Here is an 18901-nt window from a genome sequence, read left to right as displayed (position 1 = left end):
GCCTCAGTTGACCTTTTCCTCATGCTGGTGGATTGTCATAGACAATTTCCAGAGGTGCCTTCCAATTTCAGTGACTCTGCATTTTACTCTGTTCTGTATACGTCTTTCCTCTACAAAGGATAGGACTCAGAGCACACTCAAACCAGGTGCCAAGGAAAAAGGTAGGGAGCTGAGAAGAAAGTGTCAGGATAGATCCTGCATTACCAAACCCTTACACAAAATAGTGTCAGGCAGGAAATCCACAAGCAGCAACAGTTCTGCTAGACCAGGACTTCTCTACCTTTTTCGAAGTCTAGCTTTAAGATTACATGGTAAACAAATATGAAAAGACACTATTTTTATCCAGATGAATAGTACAAAGCTATTTTCACATGTGAACTAGTATTTTCTTTCACACTGCACAATGGATCCTGATTATCTGCTTTCTTTATGGTTACAAAGCCACTTTCATCATTGAAAATATGTATGAAAGCATACCTAAAAGGCTGCCTTATCCAAGCAGGGCTTTATGCACATTCTTCCCTCTAAAAGCTAAGCCCTTTCCCTTTCCAAAGCAAAATCCTTTTACAGAATAATGCAAGGACACAGAGAAGATAATTAGTCCCAAAAAAAAATCAGGTGCACATTTTTCACCATTTCTGCAAGTCCAAAATTATTTCCTCACTAATAATTAGATTCCACTTGAGACCTTCCTTACAGTTTTATGGCTAATTCAGTACAGGGTTAAAACCATGGAAAGATTAAATTGAAAAGAGTATTTGGTAAGGGTTAGTGGTCAGCATGGCAGAGATAGGATCCACCTCTGTATCTCTGAATTGGTTTGAAAGCATGAAAAAAGAGCACTTGGTCCTCCAGCTGAGAGGAAATATTAAGAAGCTCAGAAAATAATTTCTTGTCAGTGTTAGGTAAGATGTAGAGATGTTTCTAAGGTCATGCAGACTGGAGGAATTAAAGGCAGTTCATATTGATATGAGACAAGCAAGAAAAGGACATGGATTTTTCCAGCAGACAACAGCCAGACCTAGCATAATTTTTTTCTCTTTTTCTGTTTATGAATGATACTATACATCTCAGTGACCCTCCATGAAAAATAAGTGACACTCATTTCAAGTTATGCTGTAGGTATAATTTTAAGTCACCGTAGTTTAAGAGGTACTTCACTGTCTTAAGTTTTCCACACACAGAAGCAATCCTATTTTATATGTGGATAAAATTACACAACACCTGAACATTCACAGGATAGTGCCTAAATGGCTAGAAGGTTTCCTATGACATCTTGACTTGGATATCTCTCTGCAGCTCTAGCATATGTTTTGTTACAGGAAAAAACTACTAAATTTAAAAGCCATGCTTGGAGTATTTTTCTGGAACAATCTACATTTTTTAAAATAAAAATGAAGCATGGTTTTGGGCTTGATTCATTAGCACTCAGTCTGGTTAGGAAAACAGTGAAAAACTGAGCTTTTCTGTTGTTAAGGTTAACTTGAAAATACATACATATATATGTATATATATACACACAATTATTTACTGGAAAAAGTTTATTGAGACAGAGCAGATAAAATAAAGATATTTTGAAGAAACAAAGTATTCAAGACTCAACCATGGGTCCCAGTAGGGCCCAGCTCTTCACAATAAATTGATCTTTACAAAAATTCAGCTCAAATGCCAAAAGCAATATCCACCTTTACTTTACCTCTAAAATATTTCTATATCCCATGATGAAGCTGTAATTCCTTTTTGGCATGAACTTCAAATCTCTACTTAATACACCAGGATAAAGTTCTTCAAAACCTACTCCCACACCTGACATTTAGGCTACAGTTTAAATGTAAATCTATTCCCACCTCTCTAGACCGTGCGTAAGCAAGGAGTGATTTAATCTCCTCTAACATTCATTGCTTTCCTAAGCTTACCTTACACCAACTATTACATTACACACAAAATCTTCTTATGCCATATTTATAATATACCGAATAATAAACACAATTCAAAACATCTATTTATGCATCATCTGACCTATACCAGAGACTTATACCTACCTTCCTAAAAATGTCTAGGACTCTCCCCAGACTTGGAGATAATAACTGCAGTCCCCAAGTGTCATCACAGGTTTTATCTGCAGTCCTGAAGGACTCCGTTTCCTTAGACACTCACTTTGCAGATCACAACTCCTGTCTAAAGCAGTGTTGCAGGAGGGCATGGTTGGTTCTTTTTCTATTCTCTTTTACATTTCTCTTTGGAGGCAGCTGCTAACTGACTTGCCTAACAGAAATTTCCATACAGCTTCCAATTACAGATAATTATGCAGGAAGAACGAGCAGATGAGAACCTCTGTAGATACATAAGAGCAGCCAGACATTCACAAGCCCTGGTCCTCATGGGGAACTTCCAACACCCCAATATCTGCTGGAGGGAAAATACAGCAGGGTATAAGTAAACCAGGAAGTCCCTGGAATGCACTGATGATAATTTCCATCTCCAATTGACAGAGGAGCTAACAAGAAGAGATGCTAAGCTGGATCTTGTTCTCACCAACAAGGAGGGGTTGGTGGGGAATGTGAAGCCCAAATGCAGCCTCAGCTGCAGTGACTATTTACCTGTGGAGTTCAAGATCCTTAGGGCAGCAGGGAAGGCACACAGCAAGCTCACTACCCTTGAGCTCAGGAAAGCAGATGGTCTCTATCTGCCTGATAAACTACAATGAGATAATTCTCTTCTCCTGGAGAGAAGAGGGGCCTAAGAAAGCCAGTTGATATTCAAGGACCATCTCCTCCTCCTCCAAGCTCAAGAGTAATGCATCCTGAAAACAGAAAGCCAGGCAAAAACTCTGTGAGACCTGGATAGATGAACAAGAAGATTCTGGAAAACCTCAAACACAAAAAGGAAGGACACAGGTGGAAGCAAGGACAGGTAGCTTGGGAGGAGAGATTGTCTGAGGAGCCAGGGATCAGCTTAGTTAAACCTGGTCACAGACATCAAAGGCAACAAGAAAAGATTCTACAGATATATCCATGACAAAAAGAAGACCAGGAGAAATTTGGGGCTCTCCAGAGGAAAATGACAGACCTGGTTATCCAGGATTTGGATAAGGTTGCAGTACAGTAATTTCACAACCATAAGGCGCACCAGACTATAAGGCGCATCCCAGGGGGGGAGTCGGCAAAATTCACAACTTTGTAGATCATATAAGGCACACCGGAGTATAAGGTGCACTTTTTTTTTGCGGCAAAGATCCGTGCCATGTTTAATAAAGTAACAAATTAGTAACGGAAACCCACGATCGTGGAGTTTACTGGCAGGGGCTCAATTTGGAAACATTTTTCACAGATCGGCGTAGGCTTTCAAAGGCAGCCCCAGGCACCCTCCCCGTGCAGTGGGCCCTGGCACTCCCGCCCACCCCCGGTGCCGACTGGCGTGGCTCGGCGCAGCCGCGGGGCCGCTTCCCCCTTGAGGCTCCGCGGAGCCGCTGTGCCGTTCCCTCACTCGTCTCGGTGCTCCTGCCATGCTGCCTGTCCCTCACTGGGCTCGTCACCACTGCCATGCCGCCCATCCCTCACTCAGCTCAGCGGTCCTGCCATGCCGTTCCCCCTCACGGCTCCGCGGAGCAGCCCTGCCGCCTGCCCCTCACTCGGCTCGGCACACTGTGGCCCCACCAGCCCCTATCAGCTGTGGCTCTGCTGCCCCCAGCACTGCGGCCCGGCCGGCCCCTATTGGGCTGTGGCCCCTCGGCTCAGGCTGCCGTGCACAACAAAGTAACGAAGTAGTAACACCTCCCTGCCCGCGCTGCTCCTGGTGCCTGGGGCTGCCCGGGGCCGCCCCCTGCCTTCCTGCCCGCGCTGCTCCCGGTGCCTGGGGCTGCCCACAGCTGCCCCCCACATCACTACTCGGTACTCCCGTGGTGCTGCCCCCCCTTGTGGCTCTCACTTCTGGGGTGGCAAATGTCGCAACTTTGTACATCATATAAGGCGCACCAGACTATAAGGCGCACTTCCGGGTTCACGGAAAAATTTTAGTCAAAAGGGTGCGCCTTATAGTCGTGAAATTACTGTACTTAAAGACCTTTTTTCCTCTGTCTCCACTGTCAAGTATTCCATTCCATGGTCCATCAGTAGCGAACGTGATGTTTGTCATAAATTCTCATCAGGCTGTTTGAAGACAGCAGTCCATATGACAGAGAACTCTCACGCTTTTATTATATAGTCACCTTAACTCTGTCCAGTAGTCCATCATTTAGTCTGAAAAGTGTTGGTTAACAAGCCCTTAACTCTTACAGCATGCTTCCACAAGCTTCGAATTCCTGCAACAAACTCAGTACAGAGTAAGGGGTAGAATGATAGCTGCACTTTGCCCAGAAAAAGCAAGGTAGGAGAGAAATAAGGACATAAAAGAGAGAAAGGGAAGAAAGCAGTTCACCAGTCCATAGCTCCACATTGACCCTGCTGCACAGTCTGGATCTGGGATAGCAAGGCAAAAAGAGAAAAAAGGGGTGCAGGTAGGGCCAAATTTTTATAGTTAACCTGGTGCATGCCTCATATGCAAACTAAATTTTTTGTATCAGTTCGTTTGCCCATGAGTATCTAGACCTCTAGTCAGTATGGGCATCTCTAGGTGGAAAGGCGGAAAGGCAGAAAGGTTTACAATAAGGCTGTCCCAGTTCCACAGGTTCCTTCTTGCAATCACAACTTTTCTTTCACAACAGTCAGAATGTCTGAGACAAAACATGTGCCTGGTGCTCACATCTAGCCACACCAAGCTGCAGAAGACAAAGGTGGGACTGAGAGAATGAAGAGAGAAGTTCTGATTCAAGACCTCATCTAAGAGGTGTGAAGGTGCCAAAGTCTACGGGACTTGATAAGAAGCACTCATGGATCCTTATGAAACTGCCAGAGGAAGTGGTTAAGCCATCATCCATCATATTTGTGAAGTAGTGATAGTCTGGTAAGGATACCATAGACTGGAAAAGGAGAAACATAAACCCCCATTTTTAAAAAGGGAACACAAATACCCATGTAACTACAGGCCAGCCAGGCTCACTTCTGTGCCCAGTAGATCCTCCTGGAAACTATTCTAAGGCACGTGGAAAATAAGGAGTGACAGTTAACACTGTTTCACTAAGGCAAATCATGGTTTTCTATGACAGGGTTACAGCATTGGTGGACAAGGAAAGAGTGACTGACCTTTGCAAAGCATCTGACACTGTTCCACACAATATCCTTGTCTCCAAAACAGAGAGACATGGATTTGAGAGATTGACTACTTGGTGAATAAAGAATTGGCTAGATGGTCATGCACAAAGAGCTCAATGTGCAAGTGGAGACCAGTGGTGTCCCCAGTGCCTGGCACTGAGAGCAGCACCATTTAACAGAGACATGGACAGCAAGATCGAGGGCACCCTCAGAAATTTTGCTGATGACACCAGGTTGTGTGAGGCAGTCAACATGCTGGAGGGAAGGGATGCTATCCAGAGGGACCTGGACAGGCTGGAAAGGTTGTGTGAGTGTCATGAAGTTCAACAAGGCCAAGTGCAAGATCCTGTACCTGGGTTAGGGCAATTCCAAACACATAGTCTGGATGGAGAATGAATTGAGAGCAGCCCTTAGGAGAAGGACTTGGGGTATTGGGGAATCAAAAGAAAGGTGGCTAGCAGATCTAGGGAGGTGATTCTCCCTCTCTACTCCTCTTTCATAAGACCCCCTTGGACAACTGCATTCAGCTCTAGGGCCCCCAGCACAAGAAGGATATGAACATGTTGGAAGTGAGGCCACAGGAGGTCACAAAGATGATCAGAGGGCTGGATTACGTCTCCTATGAACACAGGCTGAGACACTTGGGTGCTGTTCAGCCTGGGGAAGAGAAGGTTCTGGGAAGATCTTACAGCAGCGTTGAAGAATACAAAGGGGGCCTACGAAAGAGCTGTAGAGGGGCTTTCTATAATGGGATATAATGACAAGGTAGAATGGCTTTAAACTGACAGAAGATAGGTTTTAGATTAGATATTATGAAGAAATTATTTGGTATTATGAAGAAATTATTTACTATTATGTTGCTAAGACACTGGAACAGGTTGCTGTGAGATGTTGTGGATACCCCATCCTTGAAACTACTCAAAGCCAGGTTGGATGGTGTTTTGAGCATTGGAATTAGATTATTTTAAGGTCCCTTTCAATCCAAACCATTCTATGATTCTGAGATTATAATATACAGCCAGTTTGTGAATTTGGAAAATATTCCCATTCACAGTTTTTTCATCTGTTGTCATGTAAAAACTTATATTAGGAATAGGGGCATTTTATAAAATATAACACTAATTTTATTTACATTCTTATCTATAACCTAAATTGTTATCTAGAAGGAATAACAAATATTTTCAGGATGTATAAACTAAAATAAAGCACATTTAAGGTATGACATGTCCCACCTAAATGGCAAGAAAATGGCAAAAAAATGGATAAGCTATACACCAAATTATTTTGTGGCTATTTCTTGTAGCATACACATCAAATGCAAGAAAATATAAATTGGAACAGAGATTATCTCTAGCTTGAGAGTTCTCAAGGGTGTATGTAACCCTTTAAATCCCAAGGACTGAAAACATTAGAGGCTCAGGTCTACACACCTTGTTTACTGAATAATTCTACAGGGTAAAAATCCTTTTTATTAAATTAAAAGCACCCTACAAAGAGAAAGTATTAAGTTTTGGAGCATCTTGGTTAAAACTTCTGTGATTCTTTCAAATATTCTCAACACTTCTGAAATGGGCATATTTTCCTTGGTCTGTATCCTATAACAAAATGGGGAAATTTTAGGTGAAAAAATGTTGCTGTTAATTCACTGAAATTACCTTCTCACAGGACAGAAGAATTTGAGCTATAAAGAAAGCCTTTGTTTCACTTCTAATAGTAAAATATTTACAGTAATTTCACGAATACAAGCCGCACCAATTTGACTAAGATTTTGCTCCTAAACCGGAAATGTGGCCAATATTCAGGAGCGGCTAATATGTGAATAATTTTCTGACATTTACAACCTCAGAAGTGCCAGCCAGAGTGTCGAGCAGAGCTGCTGCAAAGTCGGCATTTTGAGATTGTTACAAATTGCTACTCTGTTGCACCGCGGGTGGAGCCTGGCTGCCTGCAGGCAGCACGGTGGCGGGGAGAGAGGCGGGAGAGCTCCCTACCACAGCCCGGGGGAGAGACGGGGGGCCCTGCGCCGCCATTGCCGCGGCTCGGGGAGGAGAGGGGGGACCCGGGTCCCCCACTGCCGCGGTTCTGAGAGGCAGCGGGGGACCCGGGCCGCCCCTGCCGCGGCTCTGGGAGGTGGCAGGGGGCTCCGTCCCTGCCTGCCAGCACAGGGCAGCGCCGGGCCGTGGTGACCGAGCCCAGTGGCAGCGGCGGCTGGCCCCCAATGGCCCCGCCGAGCGGCAGTACCAGGCTGGGTTACCTGGCCCCGTCAGCAGCCCCTAGTGGGCCGAGCCTGCACAGTCTTAGCTGAACCAGTAAACCCCACCCTGCCGCCATTCTGTCACTATTTGGCAACTTTGTTGCACGCAGGTCCTCGCTGCGAACGACAGAGTGGCTTATATTCAGGTGCAGCTTATTTATGGACAAAAAACGAAATATTTGCCAACACCCAGAGATGCGGCTTATACTCAGTGCGGCTTGTATTCGTGAATTTACTGTATTCAGAAAGTAGATGAGGTATTCTCTCATTCTTCAAAAGGATGTTAGGACCTAAAGCAATCATGCTGCATGTGTGCAATCAGTGCCTCAGTATCTTAAGGTAGATAAGAATCATAGGAAAAAGCCAAGGGCAAGTCCTGAGAAACATCCTTAGAAAATGTTCATGTCTTTATCTAGTATTCCCCAAGGTGCTAATAGTACTTGCTATTTAAAGCAAAATGAGAAAACAAGACTGCAGAGTTCTCCATCTGTCTTGGATATCCAGCTGTGAAACTGGTGCAGAATAGGGGCCAATGTCAACAAGCTAAATGTGAAGCAGATGAAGTAAGAGCACAGGATGGATGTTTGGTGGGTGTGCCAGGTCAGCAGCTGGCAGCCTCACCTGCTGATACTGCCCCAACAGCTCACACCTCAGCCTCCAAGCAACACTGGCCCGGTGCTCCACAGAGTCATAGCAACTGGAGCAAAGCCAGTATCCTGCAACACACTGCACTATGAGTGCAGCACTTCCAGAGTTGAGTCATGGGTCATTTATCTGTCTCTCTGCTGGAGCTGGTCAGAGGAGGATGGGGAAATCTGGCACATGTAACTAACCTGCTCATAGCTGCCTGCCCTATGCACCGCAGCCAAAGAAGTTTATCTGAAACTCTAACAATGGCTCAAATTGCTCACTCCAGATAGTGGCAAAAGCCACACACTCACAAATACATATAAAGCTATTCAGAACCACCAGCATGTCCATATCAACATCTTAAAAGGGTTCTACAAAGCAACATCTCCAAGTGAACCAACCTGATTCAAGTACATCATGTAAGAAAGGTGTGAGAAGATGATCAAAGAATATTCAAATATTAGATAGCCACAAAACATTCCAGGTAGGTAGAACAGAACTAATAATCTATAATCTAAAGATGCTGAAAATTAGCAGGACTTGAGATGGGATGAAATGCAAAAAGAAGGCCAAAATGGAAAAAAACCCTCAAACCACTAATGACAGATATGCCTGCCTTTTCCTCTCAGTTGCATACTTAAATATAGTTAATCAATTACAGTTATACTCTCTTTGGTGTTTAAGTAATAGAATAGGGTCTTAATGCAACTGTGACTCTCAAACCTTTACATCATCTTGTTTAATAGCTTAAGAACTGAATACAAGTTTTCTCACTCAGGAAAATTACTTTGAAGGTAATTTGGATTTCCTAGTCTGACCATGCACATGCAGCTGGCAAGGGTGTCAGCTAGAAATCTTCAGCAGCTTTTCATTGCAAGGATGGTCTTACCGGTTTTTCTACCAAATGTTAATTTTTCAATGGTTATCTAGAGAGAAGTGAGGAAGCATGCATATCCTCATACAAACAAGCATTTTGTCTTTTCCCAACACTCTAATACACCCACCCTATGAATGAAAAAGAACATCATAAGCTGCCATTTTTGGCTGAAGGAGACTAAGATTTTTAAGAACAAGTTCCTGCTCATTATCCATAAATAAATCCACCTTCCATAAGACAGATTACTGAACACTGTTGTTTAATATTTATGATATTCTAGCATACACTCTAAACAAGAATTTACGTGCTCCACACCAAATCCACTTTGGTGTGTTTCTTTGTCAGCTCTGCCAAGATACAGGTGTCTGCTGCTGCAGAGCTGAAATTTCTGGCAAAACATACAATTCAGCCAACATACCTACATTTTTATTTTATTATACAGTACATCAACAATGTTATATTAACTTTCAAAAGTTCTAAATGCACTATTTGACCCGGAGTCACAAAAAAGAATATTATTTTCAAGGACCCTGTTTCTGTATTTGGTAAGCTGCAACAGAGCTTCAAAATACACTTAGGCACAGGCAAATCAAAATTTACAGACTGCTTCAATGCACCTCTGTAGTAACTACTTCTTTGTCTATTCCAGCTACCTGGATTTTTGTCTTTCTTATGAGGAACAACCAGATGACATATGCTGCACTTAACTTCATTCTCTGCCTCCTATATGAACAGCTAAGTACAGAGAGTTTGGGTAGAGAAAATACAGGTTTGAAAAGACAGGTGTGTGCTAGGGAAAGCAGGGCCTTCCCTTAAACTGAGCTAATTAACCCCTCTCTCTGAATTAGTATAATTTTGAAATTAAGGGGTTCTCAGGCAAAGACATGGGAATAGGAATAACAGTTTTTTTATTAGTATATCTAACAAGACAAACAAAAGAACAACAGCTATGAAATTAACAACAAACAGAGCAGTAACCCAGTTCCAGTCCTTCCCTGTGCTGCAGTTACCTGTGCTGGACAGGGGCAGATCCCATGAGGCTGCAGGAAGGTTGGGGGCGATGGTGGTTGTGTCCCAGGTGGGAGAGGGATGGAGGAGAGACTTTTGCTCACAGTGTCCAGTGCTCCAATAGGATGCTTGGAGATGGCAGGCTGAAGCGAGAAGGTGTCTAAGCAGGGGTGTGGGGCCCAACACCAGAAGAGGCAGTTCCCAGTGTTGGGATGGCAGGGTGAGGTTTTCCAGCAGCCTTCCTCATCCCAGAGCCAAAAACGAGCGAGTGCCAGGAACTTCCCCCCACCCTCCTTTACCTGCCTCTGATCTTCTGGTGCTCCCCCTTTCCCACCCCCACCCTGCAAGAGAAACTCCTGAAAAAACAAACAGAGAGTTTCCCCCTCCCCCTTCACTAGCCATCAGTGCTTGGGCCTAGCCATCAGCACTTCTTGGCACGTCAATGGAAAAAAAAGTTCCAGAGACAGAGAGGAAAGGAAAAACCAATCCCCAACACTGTTGCTGCCACCTCTACATTCATGAGAAGGATCAAGGTGGATGAGACCATAGTCTCTCTCAGAAGCAAAAGCTGCCTTTCACATGCTCCTCAGCAGCATCGGAAGCAGGAAACCCAGCTTCTCAACTCTCACCTGGCCATTTGTCCCAGACACTTGTTTTGTTGTTTGGTCTTTATTCTTGGTTTGGCCACATTAACATTGACATTGCTCAGAATCCTGTAAACAGTCCAGAAAGGTCAAAGTGGAACAGGGAGAGAACAGGACAAATTTATGCCTGCAGCCCATCAAGGGAACAAAACTATACTGAGTACCCTGAGTGCTGCTGCTTGTAGAGGAGAGAAAGACAAAAGAAGGCAATGATATTTCCACCCTTCCTCTGCCACTTAATACCATTTTAATTTTTCAAATCAGCTGCTCTCTCTTGCAGGTATTAATGCTGTCCATATGCAGTAAGTAAATGTCCAGCAGAGAAGTAAGTACAAGGTGACTCATGTGAGCAATATCTGCAGCCCCAGGAGGTTCCATGATGATATTCATGCCTTTATGATATTAATGTGACTGTTTGTCAGATGAAACCTAAACTGAGATTGGTTTGAAGTTTGATGCAGCAGTGCCTCAGCATGTATCTGTCAGATTTAGAGAAAAATTAAAACAGCAAGGGCCAGTTAAAAACTGCCAACACCTTTGCATTCCCAAATAAATATATTTTAAGAACCTCTTTCATCACAACATGTGTTTAAAAGTTACATAGATTTACAATATCTTTGTAAAGCCTTAACAGACATTTTCTCTTTGCCAAAATCCCCTCAATTATTATAACAGTAGTTTGTTTTGTTAGTATAATGCATTCCCATAGCAGAAGGAATACTTTGCCAAGGTAAACATGCTCATGATCACATTATTCATAAACCTGAAAGGAACATTCTGCCTAAGATCAAGATTCAGACCAGCACAAGACTACTCCAACTGCACAGATAATTACAAGCTGTGCAAAATTTGTACATGGTAGCTGTCAGAGGACTTACACCAGCAAGAATGCACATGGGCAGACACTTCTGTTAGGTCTTACTTGGGCATTCTCTCTACACAGAAGTTCTTAATGTAACATTTGAGAAATAACAAAAGAAAAACTGCTACTTCTTATCCTATTAAATCCTTTCCCCAGACTGCCATTATAGTTACATTTTTTCTTTTATGCTCCACTGATACTTTTTCAATTCTAAAAAACTTTAGAAGATAAACACAAACTCTGCCCAAAGAAAAATCACATATCCCCAAAACATTTCAGGAAAAGCCCAAAAATAAATACTATCAAAAGACGGCAAAAATCAAGAAGGAAAAGAACACAATTGGAGTGCCAATCCACCAAATAAATGACTTGCTGATTTACATCTGCATAGAGATAAATACAAGTTTTGCAAAAAAACATATGGGGATGTTCTGGTCTTTGAAAACCACTGGAATTAAAAAAAATGTGTCCAACAACGGTAAACGGTAAAACAACAATGGTTGTTTTCTTTATTGAAAAACCAAAGGCACCACAGTATCTGCAGCATAGATAGAAACTCTGCCTTCATGTCCTTTTGCAGCACTAAGCAACATAAAGTTCGCAAGATCTCCCGTTTGTGTACTTCAGTACCTGAGCATGGCTTAGCTCACTCGATCTGAGTTGATCTCATCAGCATCAGGCAGCACTTCATACACTCTCCACAACAAATTGGTTCAACCTGCTCCAAGAGCCATCTGGAGGGATTTTTGTAAATTGCATGCCTGTTCATGTAGCAGAACATCAAGGAATAAACAAGTCTTCGTCTGCTTGTTGGATCTCTTTCAAATCATTTGAAGTGCACTTACTCATTTCATAAATAATAATGCCAAAACAATCTACCTACCTAAAAACAGTCTTTGAACACTTTAATGAGCAAATCTTTCTAACTATATTCATTAAACTTTTTGTAGGTGTATCAGAGATTTTGCTCTTCTGTGATAGGATTGTTATTAAGTCATTATTTGTTTAGAGACTCTGTAAAATTGCATTTTATAATTATAGACATTTTACAGTCATCAACACAGACTGTATAGACTGCATTGTGATTTACACATGTTGATTGTTGCATGCAAGGAGAAGGATTCTCTCTATTGCTTCACTGTTAGAGATCTAGGAAGAGGGGGAAAAAGTGCAACTGTGATTTTAAAACCTCCCTGGTACCAAATATTGAATAGAATCAAGAACTACCACAGCACTTCAGAAAACATACTCCATTCTAGTTTTCTCTATACAGGAACAGCAAAGCTATACTTAAAAAAACCTGAACCTCTTTGTGCCCATTTTCCTAGTCAAATTATCTAAAGTAATTCTATTTGTGGACTACTGGGGGGGTGGGGGGGAGGGGAGGAATCACTTCATTTGTTTAAGGTTCCTGGTGTTAGTGAAGAGAAACAGTTCTTAATGGAAAGATTCCCTGGTGACTGCTTCCCTTCTTTTTTATAGATGAACAATCCCTGTGCCCAAACAGGGACTATATGTTCCTACAATTGCAAGTCTTGTATGTAGGAAAATGGTATTAGGAGAGTATTTAAGTACTATTAACTACTAGGGACATTTGCCAGCTAGACTATGAAGAAGAGATCAAATTAGTCCTCCACAGAACGATATTCCACAGGAGATAGCAATGCTGATATCCCCCTTTAGTTAACTGGGAAGCATGCTGGAGTCAACAAAACCAGAAAACTCTGGTCAGCACACAAGTTTTTCCTCAACAACAGCAGTGAAAATAAGAAATTTTAGTTTCATAAAGATGCTGCAGAAACATGTTCCTATTTTGGTATTGTAGCAATTCAAACGGCAGATGTATCTTTCTGAAAGTTTAGTTCCATGCTGTGCAAGATCTTCTTAAACAGTGATGTTGCTTCATCTGTCATCCAAATAAGACCATATTCCTTCCTGCAAGAGTACAGTAATTTCATGACTATAAGGCGCACTGGATTATAAGGCGCACCTCTGGGAGTCGGCAAATTTTGCATCTTTTTACAATATATAAGGCACACCGGACTATAAGGCGCACCCTTTTTTTGCAGAGAGGAGCTGCGCTGCATGCAACAAAGTAACAAATTATTGGCAGGTGCTCCATTTGCAAACATTTTTCACAGATTGGTGTAGTCTTTAAACGCAGCCCCAGGCGCCCTCCCTGCGCCGTGGGCCTTGGCACTCTTGCCCACCTCCGGCGCCCGCTGGCAAGGTGCAACTCAGGGCCGCCGCGGCTCGCAGCAGTTTGGGGTCAGCGGCTCCCTCCCTCCCTCCCTGCACGGCTCGTGACGGGCTGGGGCCAGGGCCGGCCTATTCTTCCCCCGCCACCCGGGCTTGGACCGGCACCGCCCGGCTTCTTCTTCCCCCCACGCCCAGGCTGGGGCCGGTGGCAGCTCCCTCCCACCCCGTGCAGCTCCTGCCGGCTGCGGCCGCCTGCTCCCGCCCCGCCTTGCGACTCAGCGTTCCCGTGGCACCATCCCCCCATTGCGGCTCACACTTCCGGTTTGGCAAATTTTGCAACTTTGTACATTATATAAGGCACACTGGACTACAAGGCACACTTCTGGATTCGGGCCAAAATTTTAGTCAAAAGGGTGCGCCTTATAGTCATAAAATTACTGTACTCTCACAACTGCCATTTACAGGACCATATTCTTCCTTCCTCAGCTGTTTTGGACCTGTGTTACATCAACCAGTCTTTCTTTGCCCTCTTTTAGGGCCTTTCCTTCTTGTAGTTGTCTGCAATTTGTTCACAATCTAGAAATCTGACACTTTTTGGACTTCTCAAAAAAAAATCTGTTATATTCAGTTTATGGGAAGTAGATACTGATTTGAAGTTATTTTCAGCAGTAAAGGATATTTCTTTTTATACTTTTAAGATCTTGCATGAAAAGAGATCTCTGAGACAGTTCTGCATTCTAAATCATTCAAAACTAAACATATGCTGGCCTGATCAGATACTTCACTGCAAATCCATAAAGGCAACTTACTCCTACTTATGTATCATCATGATCACAACACACACAGCATAAATTTACAGGAGCACAAGTTCACAAATACCAACAGTAGTTCTATTCTAGCAGCTACCAAGACAGTCCTAGCGATACTTTTCATGATAAATCTGACATGATAAATCTTGCCAGAAACCTCAGGATTCTACAGTTTTTTTGTAAAAAGTCTCAAGAGCTGTTTCTAGGAGGTTACTGAATTTCTGGTCACAGAGGGAATATCACCGTCTTGAAAAATCATTAACAGCTGCAGTCAGAACTTTCTTTCTTGAACCAATGCTATTTCAGACACTCAAACCCCTCCATATTTTCTGCTGCTTTTCTCAAGTTCACACTCTAATATGCTGTAACATCAAAATAACCCGTATGAAAACATTCTTAGTAGAAAATTTTAAAGGAAGACTATTTTAAAAATAGTCCAGATAGGGAATAATGAGTAAGTAGTTGCTTTAAGTTCCTCTCTAGTTCAGAGGCTCCCTAGCTTCAAAATCACACATCTTATCTGAAAGATAGGGGGAGGGATAATTATCACTGCCTCCCAGCTCGTGTTACTTACACACTCACAGATACTGGGGGTGGGTTATTCTCATCTTTGGTACAGGGGTTTATTTCAGCCTCTCTCCTTGATATGTCCACACTTGCAGGAATGGATATCAGACTATACTCCCCAGTGGTGCAATAAATGTAGTCAGTAAGCACAGGGATGCTTGTAAGAAAATAAGAGTATGGTGAGAAAGAGAGGGGTAGAAACAAATAGGTCCTAACTCAGTTTGGTAATAGAGTGTGCAACAAAAAGAGTGGGGGGGTTGTTGGGAATACTGAGTTGGGACTGGTACAAGAAAACTGGGACATGTGCCTGACTGATAAATACTTTCTTTGTTCTCAAGTCATAGATTCTCAAATTTTGCTGTACATAAATTCAATGAAGACTCAGTTTTCTCTTTGACTGCATATTGAACTTCAGTTGCATTTTGCATTAAAATTTAATGGTGAATGAGTAATTTCAAAGGAAGGACACAGACAGAAGAAAATCTCTTTGATGAGCCAGTCCACACAGTGCCTCAAGAGTCAACTTATAGAAAATGTGAAATTTCAGACAATGCTGCAAAATATATTTCGCCATTTTTTCATTTAAAAATTACAAGAAAGTAGGGTTCTACTTACCCTTTCATCTAAAATTTGATGAGAAAGGTGAAAGAAACCCTCATGAGGTACCCTTCATGAGAAAGCGTACCTCATTGCTGCCTAAATGCATAAGGCACATAACCTTTCCCATTCCAGCATCATGCCACTGGAAACACAGCTATTTAAAAAAGTAAGTCTATGATTCTTTTGATCAGAAGAAACTATGTAAGCTGCAAAAATAGAACAGATAATAATGTTCCTGTGAGATTTTGTAGTTGTAATTTTGTAGAAATTACATTACAGCAAATGCAATATGCAAGTTGGACATGATCATTTGCTCTGACCAGGAATTCCATACACGTAACAACTCCCACAACATCTTTCTCTGTAAGAAGTCTATTCTTGGGCATACACATGAAGGATGGATTGATGAGCCTTCTCTATTTTATAATAAACTGTCAAAACACTTGAAAATATTGTCTATCAAAAACAAGGACAAAGCCATGTTTTCTTTTTCTACCCACTATACTACATTAAATCTTCCAGAGCTGGAATTTGTTTCCCCATAGCAGACCTCCTGGTGCTGTGCTTTGCATTGATAGCTAGAAAGATATTGACAACACACCAGCAGTTTGGCTACTTAACCTCCTAAGGTAGTAAAATGGCAAAAGCTTACTTGGTATTCACAGACGGATCTTTGTGCTTGCAGTGGAAAACCTGCTGGGCAAGATTTAGCCCCTTCATTTCTAAGTCATTGCAGTAATTTTCACTAAATACTAAATTCCAAAAACATCCCCAACTCGACTGTGAAGGTGCAATGCTTCATATAATGTTTCTATTGTCACAGCGTGATAAGGAAACCACTGTGAATTATAATTATTCTTATATTACAATTAAGTAGTAATCATAAAAAGGTATTATCTGCACTAATATGAGGCTTTTTGAGGAGAAAGAATAGGCTTGTCTCCTTGCTTCATTCAGAGACAAGTATTCTTCTGAATAATTTTAAAGTTCAGTTTTATTGATTGCATGTAGAACAATTGTGTTTGTCAGAATTATGCTCTATGGTGGATATTATCATAGAACTTACAGGGCTAAATTATTTTACACTGCTTAAGTACCATATTTTTTTAAGGTTCCCAGTAATGCTATTTATTAGAAGAAATCTAGTTCATAACTATAGGTTCAGAAAAGGAAAACACTTAATGCCATTCAAAACCTGGATTACACATACATCTTTATTGGAAGAAAGTGCTCAATCACACAATTTATCAGCAAAGGGAGAAGAGTTGTCAGAACTGTCGGTGATGTAATTGGGAATTTCACAAATTTGTTTCAATGCTCGCAATTTTGCCTTAGAGGCAGTTCTTTCACAATGATGTAATCTGTACCAAAAGTAGCTGTGGTTTGATATTTATTTGTATGATCAGTCAATGTTCTCCACACAATTACCATACTAAACCTTGTTCTGGAAAATGTTATCTAGAGAAACCAGCACATACGCACGTCTTTTCCAACATATATAGAAAGACTATTACGAACTCCAACAAGAAAAAGTAATATTTCATAATGAAGATTACATTAGAAACCTGGATTTCTCCCATGTGATATATTATTTTTTAGTGCAAAGGAAAATTTAGGGTATTTCAAAGAAAAAAACAACAATGTGGTACTCATTCTAAAATATATGTTAAATGCCTTAAGTTATCATTACCCTTTGTATCTCTTGGCTTACATTCATCTGACCTTTATCCTTCTAGAAACATGCACCTAAAGGCAAAGACCAAATCAATGTCTCTTGTGGTAGACCTTAAAGAAACGACTAAAATTAATAATTAGATATAGTAAAATATTAAATCTCCCTTTAGGTATCTGCATGGTCTACAGTTTTGCTGCCCAAGTCTACATTGATTCAGTGATCTCAGCATTAAAATAGTACTAAAATATTAGTCTAAAGACAATCAAAAGTTCCCACACATCAGTAGATAACTGGAGTAAGATTTGTTTTCTATCTGCCGAGATAACATAGGAATAAAAAAAATCCTAACCTTAAGGCAAAAACTCATCATTAGCTACCAGAGAGATGTTTACAGTCATTATCACAACTCTCTCTCCAAAATTAGCTAAAAATGTGTTCACAAGATCAAGCACAGTTTCACTGAAAAAAATTCTAAGAGATCTGATAGCATACCATTCACACGTGTTTTCTTTGTTCCTGAACCCATTCATGGCTCCTGTTTTTAACACTTTAAATCCTAATTATTCATGACAGACACACATCCATACACTAATCCAATCACTCACTGCACTGAGTTACAGTCATTAAAGACAAACCAGAAATTTCTCTGCTACTGGTCTGAAATAGTGAGCTAAAGAAACCTTTTTGGGATATCTTTTAGTTTTGCCTAGTCTCTGCATGGTATGACCTTGTGTCTTAATAATACAACGCACACTATAGTTCTCCATGCTTTTGAAAGAACTAGTTTTCATATGCCTATTTGCATAGAAAAATTATTTCATGTCACAAGCACAGTGGTAAATGATATGCCAAAATAAAGGATATTTGAGATGGGATCTTTTTCCTGGATGATTTTTTCAGTCATGCTTGTCATCTTGCTGAAGAAACCGGTCATTTCCCACTCACCTGTTCGTCCAGCTCCAAGAATTATGTCCTTCACTTATGTATACAAAGAAACTTTTACTTTCTGTCAACCCCTTATGTCTTATTCCCCCTACAGTGTCACGGGTCTTTCCAGTTCCTAAAGCCTGAACACCACAGCTACAAAACCCTAGTGAAAATGTGGTGCCAACTGCAGCCCAGGAGAGGTAGTGATCACAGCCTGGTGATAGGAATTGATCACCTCTCTTGGACAGCGTTTTACCCCACAGAAACACATACCACTCACATGACAAACTGTAAGGGAACAAGTTAGCCTTCTGGCTTCCAATATCCAGCCCATGGTTCCTTTGTGAGTATTCCTAACCACACTACCAGTCTCTGTAAATTCAGACAGCGAGAGAAACAAGCCACAGGAGGACACAGATTTGAAAGTCTACACCACCTCATCCAGTATAAGGAAGGGGTGTGCTATTATGTACATAGACAATAAATGCAGTTTCAGACGGTATTCATGGGGATTTATGAGATTTATGGCTAAAGGAGGAGAGTACTTAAGCCTCTGAAAGTTGATTAGGATGTTTTCCTCTCTGTCTAAATCACATTGCTCACCAATCAGATGATGAAACAGCAGATGCAAAGGCAACCAGAATGTGAAGTTTACTAGAA

Source organism: Catharus ustulatus, chromosome Z (assembly GCF_009819885.2).
Source record: "Catharus ustulatus isolate bCatUst1 chromosome Z, bCatUst1.pri.v2, whole genome shotgun sequence".
NCBI classification, from domain to species: Eukaryota; Metazoa; Chordata; class Aves; order Passeriformes; family Turdidae; genus Catharus; species Catharus ustulatus.
Note: the sequence above shows the minus strand (reverse complement) of the source record.